This window comes from Gopherus evgoodei, chromosome 2, assembly GCF_007399415.2.
Source record: "Gopherus evgoodei ecotype Sinaloan lineage chromosome 2, rGopEvg1_v1.p, whole genome shotgun sequence".
Classification (NCBI taxonomy): Eukaryota; Metazoa; Chordata; order Testudines; family Testudinidae; genus Gopherus; species Gopherus evgoodei.
In genome coordinates, this window is record NC_044323.1 from 156,657,809 (window position 1) to 156,675,053 (window position 17,245).

The window sequence follows — 17,245 nt, forward strand, 5'->3', positions numbered from 1 at the left end:
ATCCTCTGAGTACACTAGAAAGGGAGAGCACATTTTTAATACCTATCCTCTTTTTGGTGCTTCTCTTGTGTATGTACTTTGTGTAAAAGCTTTTCCATTTTAAGGATCAGATCCTCAGCTGGTGTAACTTGGTTGAGCAGCTTTTACTTCAATGCCAATGTACCCCATTTGAGGATCTGACCCTAAACTTGGGTACATAAAATGCCCTGATCAATAGTTAGACACCTAAATAACAGACCTAAATTGCCAGAGGTGTTTGATGGGATTCAGTTGATGTCACAGGTGCTCTGCACCTCTGAATATCAAGCTGCTTTTATTTAAGTTCCTAAGTATGGGTATAGCAGCCTGACTTTAGCCACCCTGATTTGAAAATCACTGACTTCAATGGGAGTTTCACACACTGAGGGCTTGTGGGATCAGTCCTCTGTTTAGTTTATTAACCTGTAATTGATTTCCTTACACAAAATAAACCTCTCCAGCAAATCCTCCAAACCCAATAACCGAATGGTGCAATCTCACTGTGGCAGTTTCCTGCGGAAACAAGTGCAGGGGTTACTACTGTAGCATATACTCACTTTGAACAATGACAGTAATGCTCTCTGCCCTGCATATGTTTAATTCAGAACCTGTGGCATCTGACTCTCAGTTGATGTCTTTATTTGACATGACCTGAAAGAAGGATTTCTTTAATTCACTCAGACCTTGACATGTAAGATTGATCTTCTCAGGCTGCTTTTATTATTTCTCTGCAACCAAAAATCCCCTTCACTTGCCCCAAAGGAGGTTTTATATGGGGTTTTTTAATGTTAATGTTACCTAAAATAATGAGAGCCTTTCAATCAGACATTTTAAAGCCTAAGACTTTGGATCTCAAGTCTGCTTTGCGATTTGTTAAATCAGGAACCTGTATCTACTGAATTACCCTCAGGCAACCAAGAAACACTCTGCCATGATCTCTTGAGTAAAGTTGTTTATCAGAACACTGTTAGGTCATCTGGATAGCTATGCTTCTGTCTTCTTCGGCAAACCAAGAGGTCATATTCCGTTTATAGGGATAAAAATGATGCAATTAATTCTTTTGGTGCACTGACATAAGATGCAGCCCCAAAGGATACTTAACACCTCTGAACTGTCTCAGAATCAGACTCTTGCTGCCCAGTTGGACGCAAATCATTTGGGTCCTAATCCAACTCTGACTAATCAGCAGGAGTCTTTCCACTGATGTCCATGGGAATGGTATCTATCTCTTGTAGTCCCAGCCACAAAGCTTTATGCCATTGCCCTGCCCTGGCATTTTGAGATCTGAAACTACTACCATAGTGGGATACATTTCATAATACAGGTACATCAATTAGTGTGGTGTACTGCATTTACACTCATTATAACACTGTTCTAATTCTGAAGTGTATCCAAAGAATATAATCATCAAATCATGACAAGATACAAGTGAAGAAGAACTCAGTCCCAGAATTTAATAGCCTAAATAATAACACTGCTTTACAGCCAAAATGCTTCTGAAATAAATGTAGTCCAACTTTACTAATTCTGGGTCACTGAGAATGAAAATGATGCTTAAAATTGTTGATTGGCTCTTGTTTTCAAGATATGCTATTGGGTCAGTATATATGACTCTTGACTTGGGAATGGTGGAGGATAAGTGAGTTATAAAGGGAAGGGATCTCAATTTAAACCAGAAATGACTAAAATACATCTTTGACTGGATCTATGAATAAATCTGACTAGGTTTGGACAGTACTTACTTTTTAGGCAAAACAATGAATGATGCAATCTGAAGCTGGTATTGCATCATATATGCTATGAATTGCATCATCTTATTCTTAGACATGGATGATGCAATCATAATGAAGCTTACATCACTCTGCTGAACAAATTGCCCTATATCAGCTCTAGAAATCATACAGTGTCGTGCTCTTTGTCAGTGTTTGAATTTTGCAAAGGGACACATTTCTGTTTAGCCAAAGTGAGCAGAGATGCCTCGTACTTGTGTGAACAGTGCAGATAACTTCTGCTATGTTTGTGGTGAAGTGACTTTTGCCTCACAAAAGCGCAGTATAACCACTATGGTTAAGAGAGCCTATCACCTTTATTTTGGCTGCCAAATTGGAGATCAGGACGAGGTGGGCCCCACACATGCTGCAACACTTACGCAACAAATCTTGGCCAGTGGTTGAACAGGAAAAGGAAATCTATGCCTTTTGCAGTGCCAATGATTTGGAGAGAGCCAACAGATCATACCAGCAATTGTTTCTTCTGCATGGTGCCTCCAATTGGGAAAGGTGTGTCGAAGAAAAAGTGGACTGTGCATTATCCAAACATTCCATCAGCTATACGCCCAGTACCCCACGGAGAAGGACTGCCGGTTCCTGATGCATCACAATCATTCTCACTTGAGTCAGATGAGGAAGAAGATGAAACTTCTGGTCGTGAACCATCAATGTCCCAGGACCCCCATTTTCTCCCATCCTCCTCCTCTGAACCACACCTCATAACACAAGGTGAACTGAATGACCTTGTCAGGGATTTGGAACTACCCAAGAGTAAGGCAGAGCTGTTGGGCTCCAGACTACAGCAGTGGAATCTCCTGGCAGGCCATCATGGCAAATGGAGCCCATCAATGCTTGCAGACTATTGCTGGACAGTGACAAGAGATGCTCCATTTAATGAATACAAGAGACAAGCCAAGAAGCGCCGAGTAGACACTGAATAGGACTAAATTATGTACAGAATAGTTTTTTGCCTTTTGTTTCATAATACATAACCCTCTTGCTGATTTTTGAGTTACATAAACAGGACAGGTGAAATATTATCATGTAAAGCAACCATAAACACATGAAAAGACCTAGGTTTACATTTTATGATTAAAACTGTCTACACAATATACATAGACATAAAATGTAAAAACTTAAAGATCTTAGAAACAGTAGCCAATCAGTTGTTTTAATTGTCATATTTGAATTCAGCACATCAAAATACATAATAAATATCTCTTTATTTCTGAAGCAGACAACTTCTCAAATTGTAGACCAGTGTAACCATTTCCTGCTCCCATTACCTTTGCAGGCATGGTTTGAATTTGCAGTGCAGTGTACAGTCCTTTTCATCAAACTTCAGATCTGATCTGCCTGTCCTATAGGACTTGGGAAAAGCTTGCAGTAGGGTCTCAGGTGGGTTTGAATGTTGAATCTAGATCATTTGACAGAACAAATCCCTACTATCAAAGCTTTCTCTCCCCTTGCTAATGACTGCATGTGAGTGGCATATATCAGCAAAGTAGAATTCTACTGGAAAAAGGAGTCAAGGGCAGGCTGACTTTTTTTATTTATTTTAATAGCAATTCCAAAAGGTGCTTCCCAGCAGTAAGGTGGAAAAAGGGGTAAGTAATGACATCACAGCTAGTTTCCTTCTGTTTATAATTTCACCCTTACTGATTAACAGAAATTGGTCTAGAAAATAGCAAAACAGACATCTGCAGCATGGGTCACTTGCTGGTGGATTCTCTGCAGCTTGAGGTCTTCAAAACACAATTTGAAGACTTCAATAACTCTGACATAGGTTAGGGGTTTGTTATAGAAGTGGATGGGTAGGGTTCTGTGGCCTGCTTTGTGCAGGAGGTCAGACTAGATCATATTGGTCCCTTCTGACCCTAAAGTCTGAGTCTGTTGCAGTCATTCAGAAAGGCTTCACCAAGGAAAACAAAATAGAATCAGACACAGGCACTATAGATAAGGGAGTTCAATTCAGTCCTATTGTACAAGGTAGTTTTGTATATTTATCATAGCACTTGGAGCTCTGAGTTAAAAACTAGAGAGGCCTAAGCTGCAGTGTTTGGCAACAGATTCAAATCTGATTCTGCTCTTCCACTTGCTTTCAGTTGTAGCCATGGACAGAACTAAGGGCTAGCTATAAAAAGCTAGATGGTGTTTTTTTAGACTGCACAAAAGAATAACCCACTCATGCTCTTCTATAAACTACCTGGACCTTGGGTCTGGAGTCCTCGACACTTCTAAAGGTAAACAAGGCTACTTGCCTGTTTACTCTTGCCATGGGGCAGCTGAGTGGGGAGTAGGGGAACCTTGGCTCTCCATTCCCCCTCAGCCTATTGGCTAGATACCTGAGCTAGTGTTGATGGTACCAATGGTAAATTTCTGTCCCCCCTGAAAGTGATAAGTGGGGAGAAACAACTCAGAAGGATGTCTCTGCAACACAGTGTATCCTTGAGGTACAGCACCTGGGTGGTACAGCTTATACCTAGCTCCTTGCTCTAAAGTCATAAACAAGTCCAGGGTTCAGATGTGCATCAGGATCAAAACTTCCCTCAAGTCCACAGATGGAGGCAAGCCAAACACCAGATCCCAACATCTCTGGAATGAACCTGAGCTAATGTAAGATTGTTCAATTAGGTGGGGAAGTTGGCACCCAAAATTCATTAAAGCCTGTTTATGAGCAGAAACTTAGAATATCTCCATGAAAGAAAAGTGCACAAGCAGTATCAGCCTCTGAAATTACTCTCAAGTGGGAAATAAGGCAGAATGTCACTGCCCTTGGAAATGTTAGGTGTATAATTGTGCAAAGTTGCTCTTGAAAATTCTTTACAATGTCTGAAATTCAGGATGGTACTTCAAGTCCTTCAGAATATCCGCTTTCAGTGCTGGATCGAAGCCTGTCGTGTGTCTATTCCAAGAGGCCAAATATTCAAAAGAGCTCATTGGACATGGTGGGCACTTCTGAAAATCTGGACCCAGTTAGTGTGTGAGTGGTGAATGTTGAAAAATTATAATGTTCAGTAATAATCTGATCAGGAAGTGGTCTATAAATATTTGCCATCTCACCCTGTGATGTAAAAAGTCCACAGGGTGCACACCAAGTCAATGACCTCATGAAAAATGTAAGTGGTGATTCCCAGTCCCCTTCTCTATTCATTGTAGCACTTAGGAGCCCCACTCATAGACCAGAACCCCACTGTGCTAGATGTTAATATTCCTGTGTTTGTACAACAGGACTCACTCAGACTGTCTCAAATACACCCTTTCACCCCCAGCCCATCTCTCCAGATACTTGCCTAGCCTCCATCGTAGTGTCTGGGCCTCCCCTCTCCTACCAACTGTTTCCACTGTGGCCTGGTCTCTCTGGACCCAGAAGATGAGCCATAGCCAGGCATAGATCCAGGCTCACTCTGGTCCTTCAGAACAGCAGTTCTTTCCCTCATTACCTTCCCCTCCACCCTCACTGAGGGGCTTGTTCCAGACAGGCTGCTTGGCTGGGTTTCCAGCAAGTAGTTCCTCTGATTACATCGTCAGACCTCTTTCCCAACCCCACTGTTTCTCTGCCAGAGGCCACCTATGCAGCCCCTGTGGTGCCTGCACTATGCATTCTAGGAGAAACATTGGTTGGTTAGGCCTATTAGTCATGCCTAAGGACCAACCAAGCATGGGGGTGGGGCATTGTGCTTGGTGTGGTACAGAACACAGGTGATCAGATGGTCCCTGCCCCAAGAAGCCTGCAATCTAAGTAACACCTGGATTACTTTCCATCACTCAGTCTTGCAGAAGTTTACTCCATTACCTGTTGGTAGGTGGTTTGGGGAGACATCCTCCAACAGTATTTCCACAGCCATTTGTCCACTCTTTGGGTTTCTTCTTTCACTGAAGAGAATCGCTTATGAAGTGATTCCTAAGAGTATCTCAAGAATGCAGAATTAGTATTGACTCTTTCCCCTTGGCCATCTCAGATGGTTGGAGTAGGGCAATTCCAATTGCCCTTAAATTCCAGCATATGCCCTTTGTCATGATGTATTTACTTAGCCTATTCAAACGCAACATCTGGCTGTCTCACATGTCTGTCAAGCATGTAACATACAGTTCTGTATCTGCTTAGCTATTGGCAAGATGTTGACCTTTGACAAACCAGTTGAAACTTTTAAAAAATATCTGAAGTAGATCTTGAACTGGTCCTACTTGGATTAACAGCAGAGATGTGCTGCCTAGTCAGGGGATGATATGATTTTAGGTAGAAATCCTTGGAAAAACACAGTGAAGAACTTTGCTTCAGAGTGAATGGGCTGATGTGGCCCAAGGAATTTACAGCTATAAAAGTATATAGTCAGATTCTCACCAAAGGAAAATCAGTGGTACACTAGTGAAGTCCACAGAACTATGTAAATTTACATCATCTGAGGAGCTGGAATAAAACTTTCAAGAATGCCCATGACTTAGGAGCCTAACTCCCATTTTCAAAAAATAGCTGAGGCACTTAGTCCAAAGGGTAGATATTTTTTTTAAAAATCTTTAGGTGACTAAAGATGTACACCTCATGGACAAATGTGCAACTCCTATTGCAATCATTGTGAATAAGCATAAACAAATATGTTTGTACTATTTTATTTTTTTTGACCAAATAAAAATGTAGCCTAGATTTCTTCCAAATTGACTGACTAGTGAATTTTGGGTGGGGATCATGGGAGACTAATTTTCAGAGGGCAGGTGTTCAGGACTTTCTGAAAAATCATGCCTATTAAGGCATCTCAAGTTGAGGAACCAGACTCTTTAGTGACTTTAGAATCTTGGCTAACATGTGCATGTAAATTAGACGTGGTTCTTGGGTCTCTGGGATGTTGCTAAAACAATTCATAACTTCAACAGGTGCACAAGTTTTATAGCAGTGGGTCTGCTCAGTTGAGTAAAGATAAATATGTGCACAACTGTGTGTGGGATTGGGCCCTTAATAGTTGGTTAATTTACAACAAATCCTAACTGAGCGCACAAGGGAAGCACAAACAGTTCTGATTGTAGATCATGAACTCCAGCTCATGGAAACATAGAGCTGGGAAGGACCTTGAGAGGCCATCTAGTCCAGCCCCCTGCACTGAGGCTTGTGTAAATTGGGGAAACCTAGAGACCAATGTAATGGTAGATTGCAGCAAAAAACCCTGCTCTGCCAATAAGGCAGAGAAAGGGACACTACTAAAAATAGCACATGCTTTGCCTTATATAACCGCTGTAGAAATGTTCAGACTGTGGAACCATAAAACAAAATTCATTTCACGTACCCTGCAAAGAAATGATTAGATGTCAAGCTAATGACCTTTGACAGATTGAGGGGATAATGAAGAAATTGGCATAGTCTGTGGCATGTATTTTGTTAAATCTAAATCAAAGAAGCAACAGAATGAGTATAAATGATAGATCTAATCAGACCAAAATGTCCATTCCTCTTTAAAAGGAGACATTTCTGAAAGTCAAAAGATTGCGCTCTGGAGGTTAGCAGAACAAGCTTCAAGGAGATGGAAAGCATATTTAGCAAAACCCTGTTTAGGGGAGGGTAACCTATAGTTAGGATTAGCCTGCCCTTGGGTCCAATGCTTTGAGGGGCTGATGGTGCTAGAAGTTGAGGGTATTCAGCAGCTTGCAGACTTGAGACCTTAAGGCTTGTGTGCACACAAATTGTGCTGCTGTAATTAGCAGTACAACTCTCCACCAGGGCTGGCTTTAGGCCAATTCTCCTGAATCGGGCCCCACACCCAAGCCCCAGTACAGCATACTGGCAATAGCCGGTGCACTGTACCAGGGTGGCCTGGCTCAGTGACGAGCTCCAGGCCCGTTAAATTGCCACCAGATCCCTACTGCAGGAGCCCTGGGGTAGGGCTGCAGGCCTCTGGGGGCTATTTAAAAAGTCCAGGGCTCCCAGTACTTCTACTGCCCCAGCCCTTTAAATAGCCACGAGAGCCCCACTGCTTCCCCAGTGCTCTGAGGGCTATTTAAAGGTCTGGGGCAGAAGAAGCAGGGGAACCCCGGGCCCTAGGCGGCTGCTGCTGCTGCTATCCCAGTGGGGGAGGGGGCATTCACCATACAGAGTGGCCTGCACCCCCTGTCTGCAGCCAGCCCCTGTTGCACCCCCTGCCCTGCCCACAGCCAGCCCCTGTCTCCAGCTCTGGGCCCCCTGCCTTGTCTTCAGCCAGCCCTGCACCCCTCAGCCAGCCCATCTCCAGGCAACCCCTGCCACACACCCTGCCTGAAGCCAGCCAGTCCCACACTCCTGTCTCCAGCCCTGCCAACCCATGCTACAGCCCCCAGTGGCCTTGCCTGAAGCCAGCCCCACACCCCTTGCCTTGCCTGCAGCCAGACCCTACCTCCAGTCAGCCCCTGCCCTGCCTCCAGTCAGCCCAATATCCACTGTGCCCTGAAGTTCCCAGGGCAGTAACCCTGCACACCTGTTTCATCGAGGGGGACAGGGAGCAGCTGGGACCCACACATGTGAACTTCACCCTAGGGTGACCAGACAACAAAGTGTGAAAAATCGGGATGGGGGTGGGGGTAGTGAGATCCTATAAGAGTTCAAAAGATCAGGACTGTCCCTATAAAATCAGGACATCTGATCACCCTAGCACACCCCCATGGAGTGGTGGGGACTCACACATGTAAAACAGAGCATTTCTAGTTCAGGCCCATCTCTTTGTTTTTTCTCTTTTAAAAAAAAAACAAAAAAACAAAAAAACTTTAGGTAGGGTTAACAAACAGCTGTATTTTCCCAGACATGTCAGGCTTTTTGGTTCTTAAATCACCATCTGGGAAGAAAATACAGATATATGATGATCCTACTGGTACAAAAAATATACTGTGGCACATCCCTTAAATCAGAACTTTTTATAGGGAACCAGCTGATAAGAAAAAAAATTTAAAAAAGCCTTTCATTTATGTCATCCCTACTGGGGCCTCACTGAAAATGCTCAAATTGGGCCCCGCACTTCCTAAAGCTGGCCCTGCTCCCCCTCACACCAAGTGTGGATGTAGTGTAGCTATTCAGTACAGGAAAAGGAATAAGTTCTACTGGTATAAGGGAGTTGTACTGGTTTAACTGCATCCTCAGTCACTGGGGCCATTCGTGGGAAGAAGGTTAACAGAATATGGCTCTGGGGAGTTAGTGTGAAGTGGGGTGCAGCATGTTGGCTGACAAGTAGCAGGGGAGGATAGAGGAAGGTAGGCACTCTTTGAAAGGTCCCCTCAAATTTCTGAAATATGAAAACTTCTCCTGACCTAAACAGTGGAAACTAGAGACCAGTGCAGGCCTTCTTCATACCAGATTCATATGGTGTCCAATTCAGGGAAAACTAAAGCACTTGGAAGGAAAAATTAGGTGATCAGTAAATCATGAGACAAAGTGCAATAAAGGAGAAAATAAGCCCTGTCAGCTAAATCTAAGAAGGACACTTCTAAATAGGTGGGTTCCCTTTCACCTCTACAACTGCAAAAGATTAATAACTAAAGCTGTTAAGAGATTAAGGGATGGAAAAACACAATGCTGCTGAACAGGTTACATTAACAAAGGGCCCAATCTTGCTCCCATTGAAGTCTAAGGGAGTTTTGCCACTAATTTCAATGGGATCTGGATCAGGCTGTAATACTCTGCTTCCTGAAAAGAATCTATCACCAAAGCCATGATACTGGTTGGAAAGCTGTTATCCAAGGGTGTCTTTGACACAAGTGATGTGTTAGGGTGACTGTCACCCAACAAATCTCAGGACCCAGGATGACTTTTACAGGAAGGACAAATACATCTTTTGAACCAGCAGCCAAGAGAGAACCCTTGGAAATGTTGATAAATATAATTGTGGTTGTGAGAGCTAGAAAATTTGATACAATATAAATCTGCTGAGCAAGGAATCTACTAGATTGCACATAGCTTAATACTATAGGGTGAAAATACTCAAATGTATAGAGTGATGGGGTCGTGGAAAAAGATGAAAGAGCCTAAGTTTTTCAGAGAAATCCAAGGGGGGAATTTTTTGCAAGCTGTGAACAAGTGGGGTGAGATTGTCTTCAGGCAGAGCCCTAAGCACAGGGCAGTATGTGTTCTTCACCAATAGGGTGGTAGCCACCAGAGGCTGTGTTACTCTCAGACTCTACTCTGAGGCCCAATGCCTCTGCTGCTTCCACCTTGTTCTGGGGTATAATCTACTCTTGGTTTATGCTGGTAGTGCAATGCCAAACTTCAGTGCTTTTACGCTCTGTTTAGACAGCTGGATTAGGAGTATCTTAAACTATGGGAACAAGATGCAACTTGGTGCAGCTCCACGGAAGTCACTGGTGACATCTTAGTTTACACCAGCTAAGATGTATGATGACTGAAATACCATTCTTTACAAAACCCACCCTAGGGTCCTGTGGTACAGTGCTGGTCTTACTCAGATTCTAAGTCCTCTGGAGCAGGGACTGTCTTGTTCCTTGTGCACAGCATCTAGCACAAGGGTGTTCTGGTCCATGATCAGGGCTCCTAGGCACTAAAATAATAGAAATTATGATTCTTCTTAATAGTAACTTATAAATATTGCAGTTCACTATGGTATTTTAGGCCCTTATAATAACAAACTAAAAATACTTGGCCCCTATAGGATGCCTTTCATCCAAGCATCTTTAGAATGTGGATAGGTGCCATTTCCCCCATTTTACAGACAGCTCAGTCAGCTGAAGAGACTGTCGGTGGCAGAGTATAGAGTATAACCTAGGTCTTTATTTGCAACAAAACAAAGTATTGTTACTAAGTAGATATCAGAAAGGGAGACAGAAAAGGAGATGGGTGGGAATGGGAAAGGTTCCCATATAGGCTGAAAATAATACCTGAGCCCTGTTTAAAACATTCAATTAAAGGGGTCTGTGGCAGAGTGCTGAGAACCAGCAGCTGAACCAACACTCTGGTCACTATAAATTCAATTAGTTTCCCTGGAGAGGGGCATGACTGAGGGAAGCTGGAGCTAATTAGATCAGTCTGAGTTGGGGAGCACTAAGGAGCTAGTTACCCCATTAAGTGGAAGAGCAGACAGGCATACAGGAAGGAAGTGCAAGTGGGGAATGAGAGACGCTATCAAGGCCAGGGTAAAAGGTCTGTGCATGGAGGGATCTTTCCTCTCACTTGTCTTTGGCAAAGGGGGCTGAAGTTGATAGTTGGTGTAAACAGTGTGATTGCACAGGGCTGTAAAGGGTGGTGGTTGAGATAAATAAGTAAACAACATGGGTGTTCACAAACTGGAGGCAAGAGCCATTTGAATGAAGACAGAAGCAGAAGATCATGCCCTGTTGGTTTCCAACTAGATTAAATATTTGTGATCCTGAATGCAGAGCAAGGATTAAGTCTGAGTCTATGCTGCCTTGCAGTTGAATGCTTTTTAAATTATTGGAGTCTCTTGGTGCTTTTGGACTCTTATGAATCTTGGAAATTTAGCATGGGTAATCCCATTTCTTTTTCCTCAGTGACTACATATTAAGACTTTAGTGATCGTGCCCCACTAATATGCCAAATTTTAAAGGTCAGCAATGGATATGGAGATAAAATGTTTGCTTGGATAAAATTGATTGAAAGCAACTTTGTTTTCAAAGTCCACCTGAAGGTGAAATGCATCATCTTAGAATGAGTGCAAGTTCATCAAAATCAGATAAAGCATGTTCCCATTAGTCACCATGTAAAAGTGCATCATTTTTACTGCCATTGAATTGTTCTTGCTGAGGTATTAATAGCATTTTTCAACTTCATATTTTCTTTCAAACTGCAAAAACTTGAGACCTTAGTTTTTTTTAATATTCTTAGTGATCAGATGACCTTGATATGCAGTCACAGATTAAAGCAGCTGTTCCGGAATCTTGACAAATGCAATATTTGGGACAGATCCTTGGATGATGTAAATGGATGTAGCTCCACTGACTTCAAAGGAGCAATACCAGTTTACACCACTTGACGATTTAGCCCTAAGCAAAAGAGATGGCCACAACCACTTCCATAAGCCAAAACTGTGTTTTGGTGAGTCTCTGTCAAGCTGCTAGTGGACAAAAGTCCCTATCACAACTGTTAACTGAATTTAGCATTAATTTGCCTTTTTACTTTATGGCAAATGGGCCCCCAGCAGTTCTAGCTATCTGAAACTAGCCATATACAGCAATCAGAAGAAAAAGATCAGTTCTAGATCCCTCTTTGAACACCTGAAGTTGGAGATGTGAGTCCACCTATAATGGGTGAGTATCTATGCCCAGATCCTAGCATAATGGGCCTCTGATTTGGCTGGAGCTTATAGGCTCTAAAGTAACAAACTGTTTATCGAGGGCAAAAGCATGGAGAAATTTGCCTTTGAAAGTTCCCTGAGACCAAGCATACAAATCAAAGTGGATAATGTAACCAAAAAGCACCTAAGTTGCCAGTATGAAAACCTGTATAAACTGGCAGCCTTACAATGCATGTGTCTACAAACTATTTCCTTGTAAAGCTGGTGGAAAGATTTTTTTTAATATCCTTTCCTATGGTCCTCATAAAATGCTAACGTAAATCTCCCACATGCTGCAGTGCCAGAAAACTAGATTATCTAATTAGACCTATTACACTTTGCCCAACTCCAGACCTGTTACCCAACTGAAATGTGTCAACTCAACAGCATTTTTTGCTTTGCTCCATGCTTCTGTAATTGCCTACTACAAAAAATTTGGTTGATCTCTACCCCAGAGCGGGCCCTTGTCTATTTTTCTTGTTCATTTACTCCTTTATATTAGCAATTTTCAGCTGGAATTCAGATTCCTTACAGATGAATTTTGAGGTGTGGTTGAGATCATCTTTAATATTACTATGGGGAGGTAATCCCCCTTTACTCTTACACAGATTGTTTGAGAGGTACAGAATATGAACTTGATTTCTCTCTAATTTCAGAGTGAATAAGGCATGAAGCTGTTGGAGACTAAATGTTGTAATTAGCAAGAAATGTATGTTAAACATGAGCAAGAAGGAAATACCTGGAATGCAAGGGACAAAGACTAACCACATGTTTACAGCTGGAGTCTGCAAAAATCCTCTTCAGTATGAGCTGCATCCAACTCCCACTGCAGTTAGTCAAATACATAACACTGACTTAGATGGGAGTTGCATCAAGCCCACAGAGCCAGACTGATACATTTTTTTTTTTGGAAGTGCTCTCCATTGCACTAGGTTTTTCAAAAGATCTTCACTCCTAGTTAGGCACCTAACTAAAGACTAGATTTTTCCAAAGAGCTCAACTTGAGTGTGCATAATGAGTTATTTTGACAGGGGACACCAGGAATAGGTTGAATGGAAATTCACTGTTGCAAAAATGCTGATAAATTTGTGGTTAGGCCTTGTGTGGGGCCCAAGATAGGGGAAGGTTTTTCATTATCCTCTCCCACTCTGCACATTGATGCAAGGGCCCTTCGCCACCCGCATGCTTAACCCCCTGTGCCTCAGTTTACCTCATATGGCTGTTGGGAGGCTGCATTGAAATTGAAGTTTTGGAGGCTCCTTTGATATAAAGCATCCTCTCTACATAGTAGGATCTCTCTCTCTCGGTTCTGGGTTCCTAGATAGTTATGCTTTAGGATGGGCACGTGGAGGGGGGCAGATGGTGTCAGTTATCCATATGCTGGAAATGAATAAAAGCAACTCTGCATGAGCCATCTCACACAGAGCAGCAGCTGACAGGAGGCTGGCCTGAGGGTATCAGGATGATGACTCGGGAACAGCAGGTTTACTTGCCTCTCCTGTGGTGTAATTAGGTACTGGAAGGAAGTGAAGGCCAAGTGTTATGCTCTGGAGCTGAGCTAAGGCAACATCAGCTTATGTTGCTGACTAACTACTCTCCAAGGTCCAAAGACTACTGCCTTCCAAACTTCAGACTAGGACCAGAGACTGCTCCAAAATCAGAGCTCTGTAAGCAGGTGCACTTCCCAAGGCACACCTGCTGAGTCACTCATCTGGAGAGATCATCTGATGTCTCTGTCAGTCGCTGCAACTCCTCCTCTCCATACTGTGGGCTGCTGACCATGAAGCCAAGATTGCCCCCTCACTTTCCCTTTCTCATTGCTTCCTCTGCTGGATTCCTTGCTCCACACTATGTGCAGCAAATGGTGATAAGACGGCCAACCGGTGCTGCGTTTCCTCCCTCTTGGCCATGAGCTGCAGGAGCTAGAGATGTGGTGATATGCATGCATAGGCAGTAGAAATAAAATCTGGTGGGACAGTGAGGGGAGAGACAGAATCTGGAATGGACAAACTGGACAGAAGGAAATGCAGATGGACTGAACCAGTGGGTACAACTGAGAAGCAGGTAGAGAGCCCTTTATTCTGTGCCCTAGTTCTGGTCAGCTGAGAACACTAACAAAATATTGAAAACACATTCAACTCCCTCCTTGAGTCAGGCCACCAGGCTGCTCAGGTCTTGGAAACTTGGCTGACAACAAAGCAACAGCAGGATGTTCAATCCACTGGAAGGTGAGGAGGTGAAGCAGAACAGCTGTTTGCTGTAAGTGCATGGCAGCTGTGATTTCCTCTTGAACTGGCTTATCAGGCAACAATTTAAACTGGGATGTAGCCTGCAGGCTGCTGTTCTACTTCCTTTGGGGAAAGATCTGCCACCAGTTAAAGAGTTGTGCTGGGCACTTTGTACTTTCAATGTAGCGCTGTCTCCAAGGACCAGATTCTCAGTTGGTGGCATCCATTCATGAAAGTCTCTAGAGAAATACCACTTTACCTCAGCTGAGGACTGTTTTTTCCTTCCCCCCTGAAGAATTCTTCACTTGAGATTTACACACTTCAGCATGAAATCTCACTGCATTAAGCATACTAGCTTCTGCTATCTCTGCTGTTCCTATTAAAGGATTATCTAGTGGCGATATGTATCATAGCAAAGAGGTGCTTTTCTATCACTCAAAGGCCCCCTGAAATATCTGAGCTGCTAACCACCCCCCTAAATAGTAGGAGAATTTCTAAACCATCACAAACACCCAAAGTAAGGTAGGAAAAGATGCAACAGTGAAGTCAGTAGAAAACTGTTTCAGCATTATGCTGGAGTCTTTCCTATAGTTTTACTCAAGTTATGCCTATTTGCAAGTTGTGAATAATATAGATCAGAGAACAGGTCAGATTCAGTAAGAGAAATGCATGTATCTAACCATTTGTTAATCTAAGGGTCTGATTTTTCTCACACCTGGCAAATCAGGAGCAACTGTACTAAATTACACCAGTATAAGTATGGACAGAATCAGGCCTCAATATGTATTTTGCTCAGCACAATGGTATCTGACTAACTGAACACTAAGTCTGATCTAAAATATGAATACTCCATGTTAAAGGCAAAATGACATCCATCATTCACTCCATTTGGGCTAGCTATTACAATGCCTACAGATAGGGGGATGATCTCGCATACCATATATGCTGCAGTAGCCAACAGTTACATTGAAATCTATCTCTTTGCTAAGGATCTGAGTTCTCTTTACAAATACCTCACTGACTCCTGTGAGGTAGGTGAGAATTATTGTACCCCTTTTACAGATGGCTACAGAGGTTTATATGATGTGTCAAATGGGTAGAACTCTCTCAGATTGTCAGCCCTCTGCTATATCGACTAAACCACTCTTCTTCCCCAAGTTTAGACTAGAACCTAGGAATCCTGGCTAATATCCTAACTTTAACCATGGCCTTAGTGCTGAATCTCTGCTCTTGTGGACCTCAGTTAACTAACAGTCAGTCATTTGGCATCTCAACTGAGATTTTATACCACATTAATGAATGATTCTTAGATTACACTAAAGACCTTTTTCTATACTTGTTTGTTCCTTATTTATACTGTTGAACTTCCATTAACATCAGTATAGTGGCACTAGTGTAAATAGTGAGTGAGGAGAGAATCAAGCCCCTTATATGGGTATGGTAACTACTGTTCTTAGAAGCTAATGTGAATAGGAAGATGCATTTCAAATGGCTTGTAGCCACGCTATCATATTACAATTTGTCTGAGCTTCTTTTGTCTTTTTAGCTATTCCAGTTTTGGCATTAGTCAAGGTGGTTAAACAACTCCCTGTAGTCATTTTGTTGCCAGTGTTGAAGGGTATTTTCAGTCTGGAAGAAAAAATTGCCTTGAACTTAGAAGCAGATTTCTTAAGTTGATTTAGCTGTGCTTGGGTCTGTAAAATGGGGATATTACTACTTGCCTAACAAGCAAATCCAGTAAAACAGATGTCAAGGTCTGGGTGACTAGGAAGACAACACCCTCCCTGCAACATCTTAAATCCCACAAGCCTTTCTGGAGACATTTGTTTTAGCCTCATGCAATCAGGCTAAACAAGGAGGATTGGAAAGCAGATGGGGCTAAACAAGACTTTAAAAATAAGCATCTTGTGGCAGATTCCAGGCAGAAGGTTCCTGGGTTTAACCTTCCACAGTCATCTTGGTCAACTCTGAACCGAATTCAAACCAGCCATGGTATATGCAGAAATCTAATGCACAAATGGGACATCAGGGACTCCCCGGTGTGCATGTGGTTCCCCAGACAGACCATCAAACATATTACCTACTGCCCAACTTATAAATATGAAGGAGGCATTACTGCAACAAATTCTGTTAGTCCTGATGTAGCCATTTGGCTACATCAACTTCAGGTCAAATTGTAGCTGCTGCTGTCTGCATTAGCCATAGGTTCTTATTTCATAACAGGCCCTTGGGGTACCTTGAAATGCAATCACTTACAGTATTTACAGTAAAGCACTTTAAGGATGGAAAACACCATGTAGTTAAGAGTGCAGACAACCTGGTATCTACGTACTTAAAAGGAGTTAAGGTATATCGCCAGCATGGGAAATACATTGCCTTGGGAGATTAGAGTTAAGTACAAAAGCTGGAATTAGGAAAAAGGGAACTGGGTAATTTTATGAGCATAATGAAATGTAATTAAGTTAAAATAACAATCAAATCTCATGCTTCAGAATGTCATCTGATCATCCAATGGGACACATCCTCATTACCTCCCAATGGGCTGAAGACAGGGCTGGCTCCAGGCACCAGCAAAGGAAGCCAGTGCTTGGGGTGGCCAATGGAAAGGGGCAGCACGTCCAGGTCTTCAGCGGCAGGTCCCTCAGTTCCCTTCTTCCTCTTAGAGCTGCCAGCAAAGAGGAAGAAAGGGAGCAGCATGATTGAGCTCCCGCTGAAGTGCCACCAATCGGCTTTTTTTTCCCCCTCCTTGTTTCACCACTGGCGTGGCAAAAAAGCTGGAGCTGGCCCTGGCAGAAGGGCTCTGCTGGCATTATCAGTTCTTAACCTGCAGTCCATGGAGCACCAGTGAGCGGCCAAGCTTTTCCCTATGGACGTGAACACTTGGAGAACAAAGCAGGGTGGGGACTGAGAGCAGTGGGATGAAGGTCCATGAGAGGATCCTCCTCTCACAGTGTGATGTTGGAGTCCTGGGCAA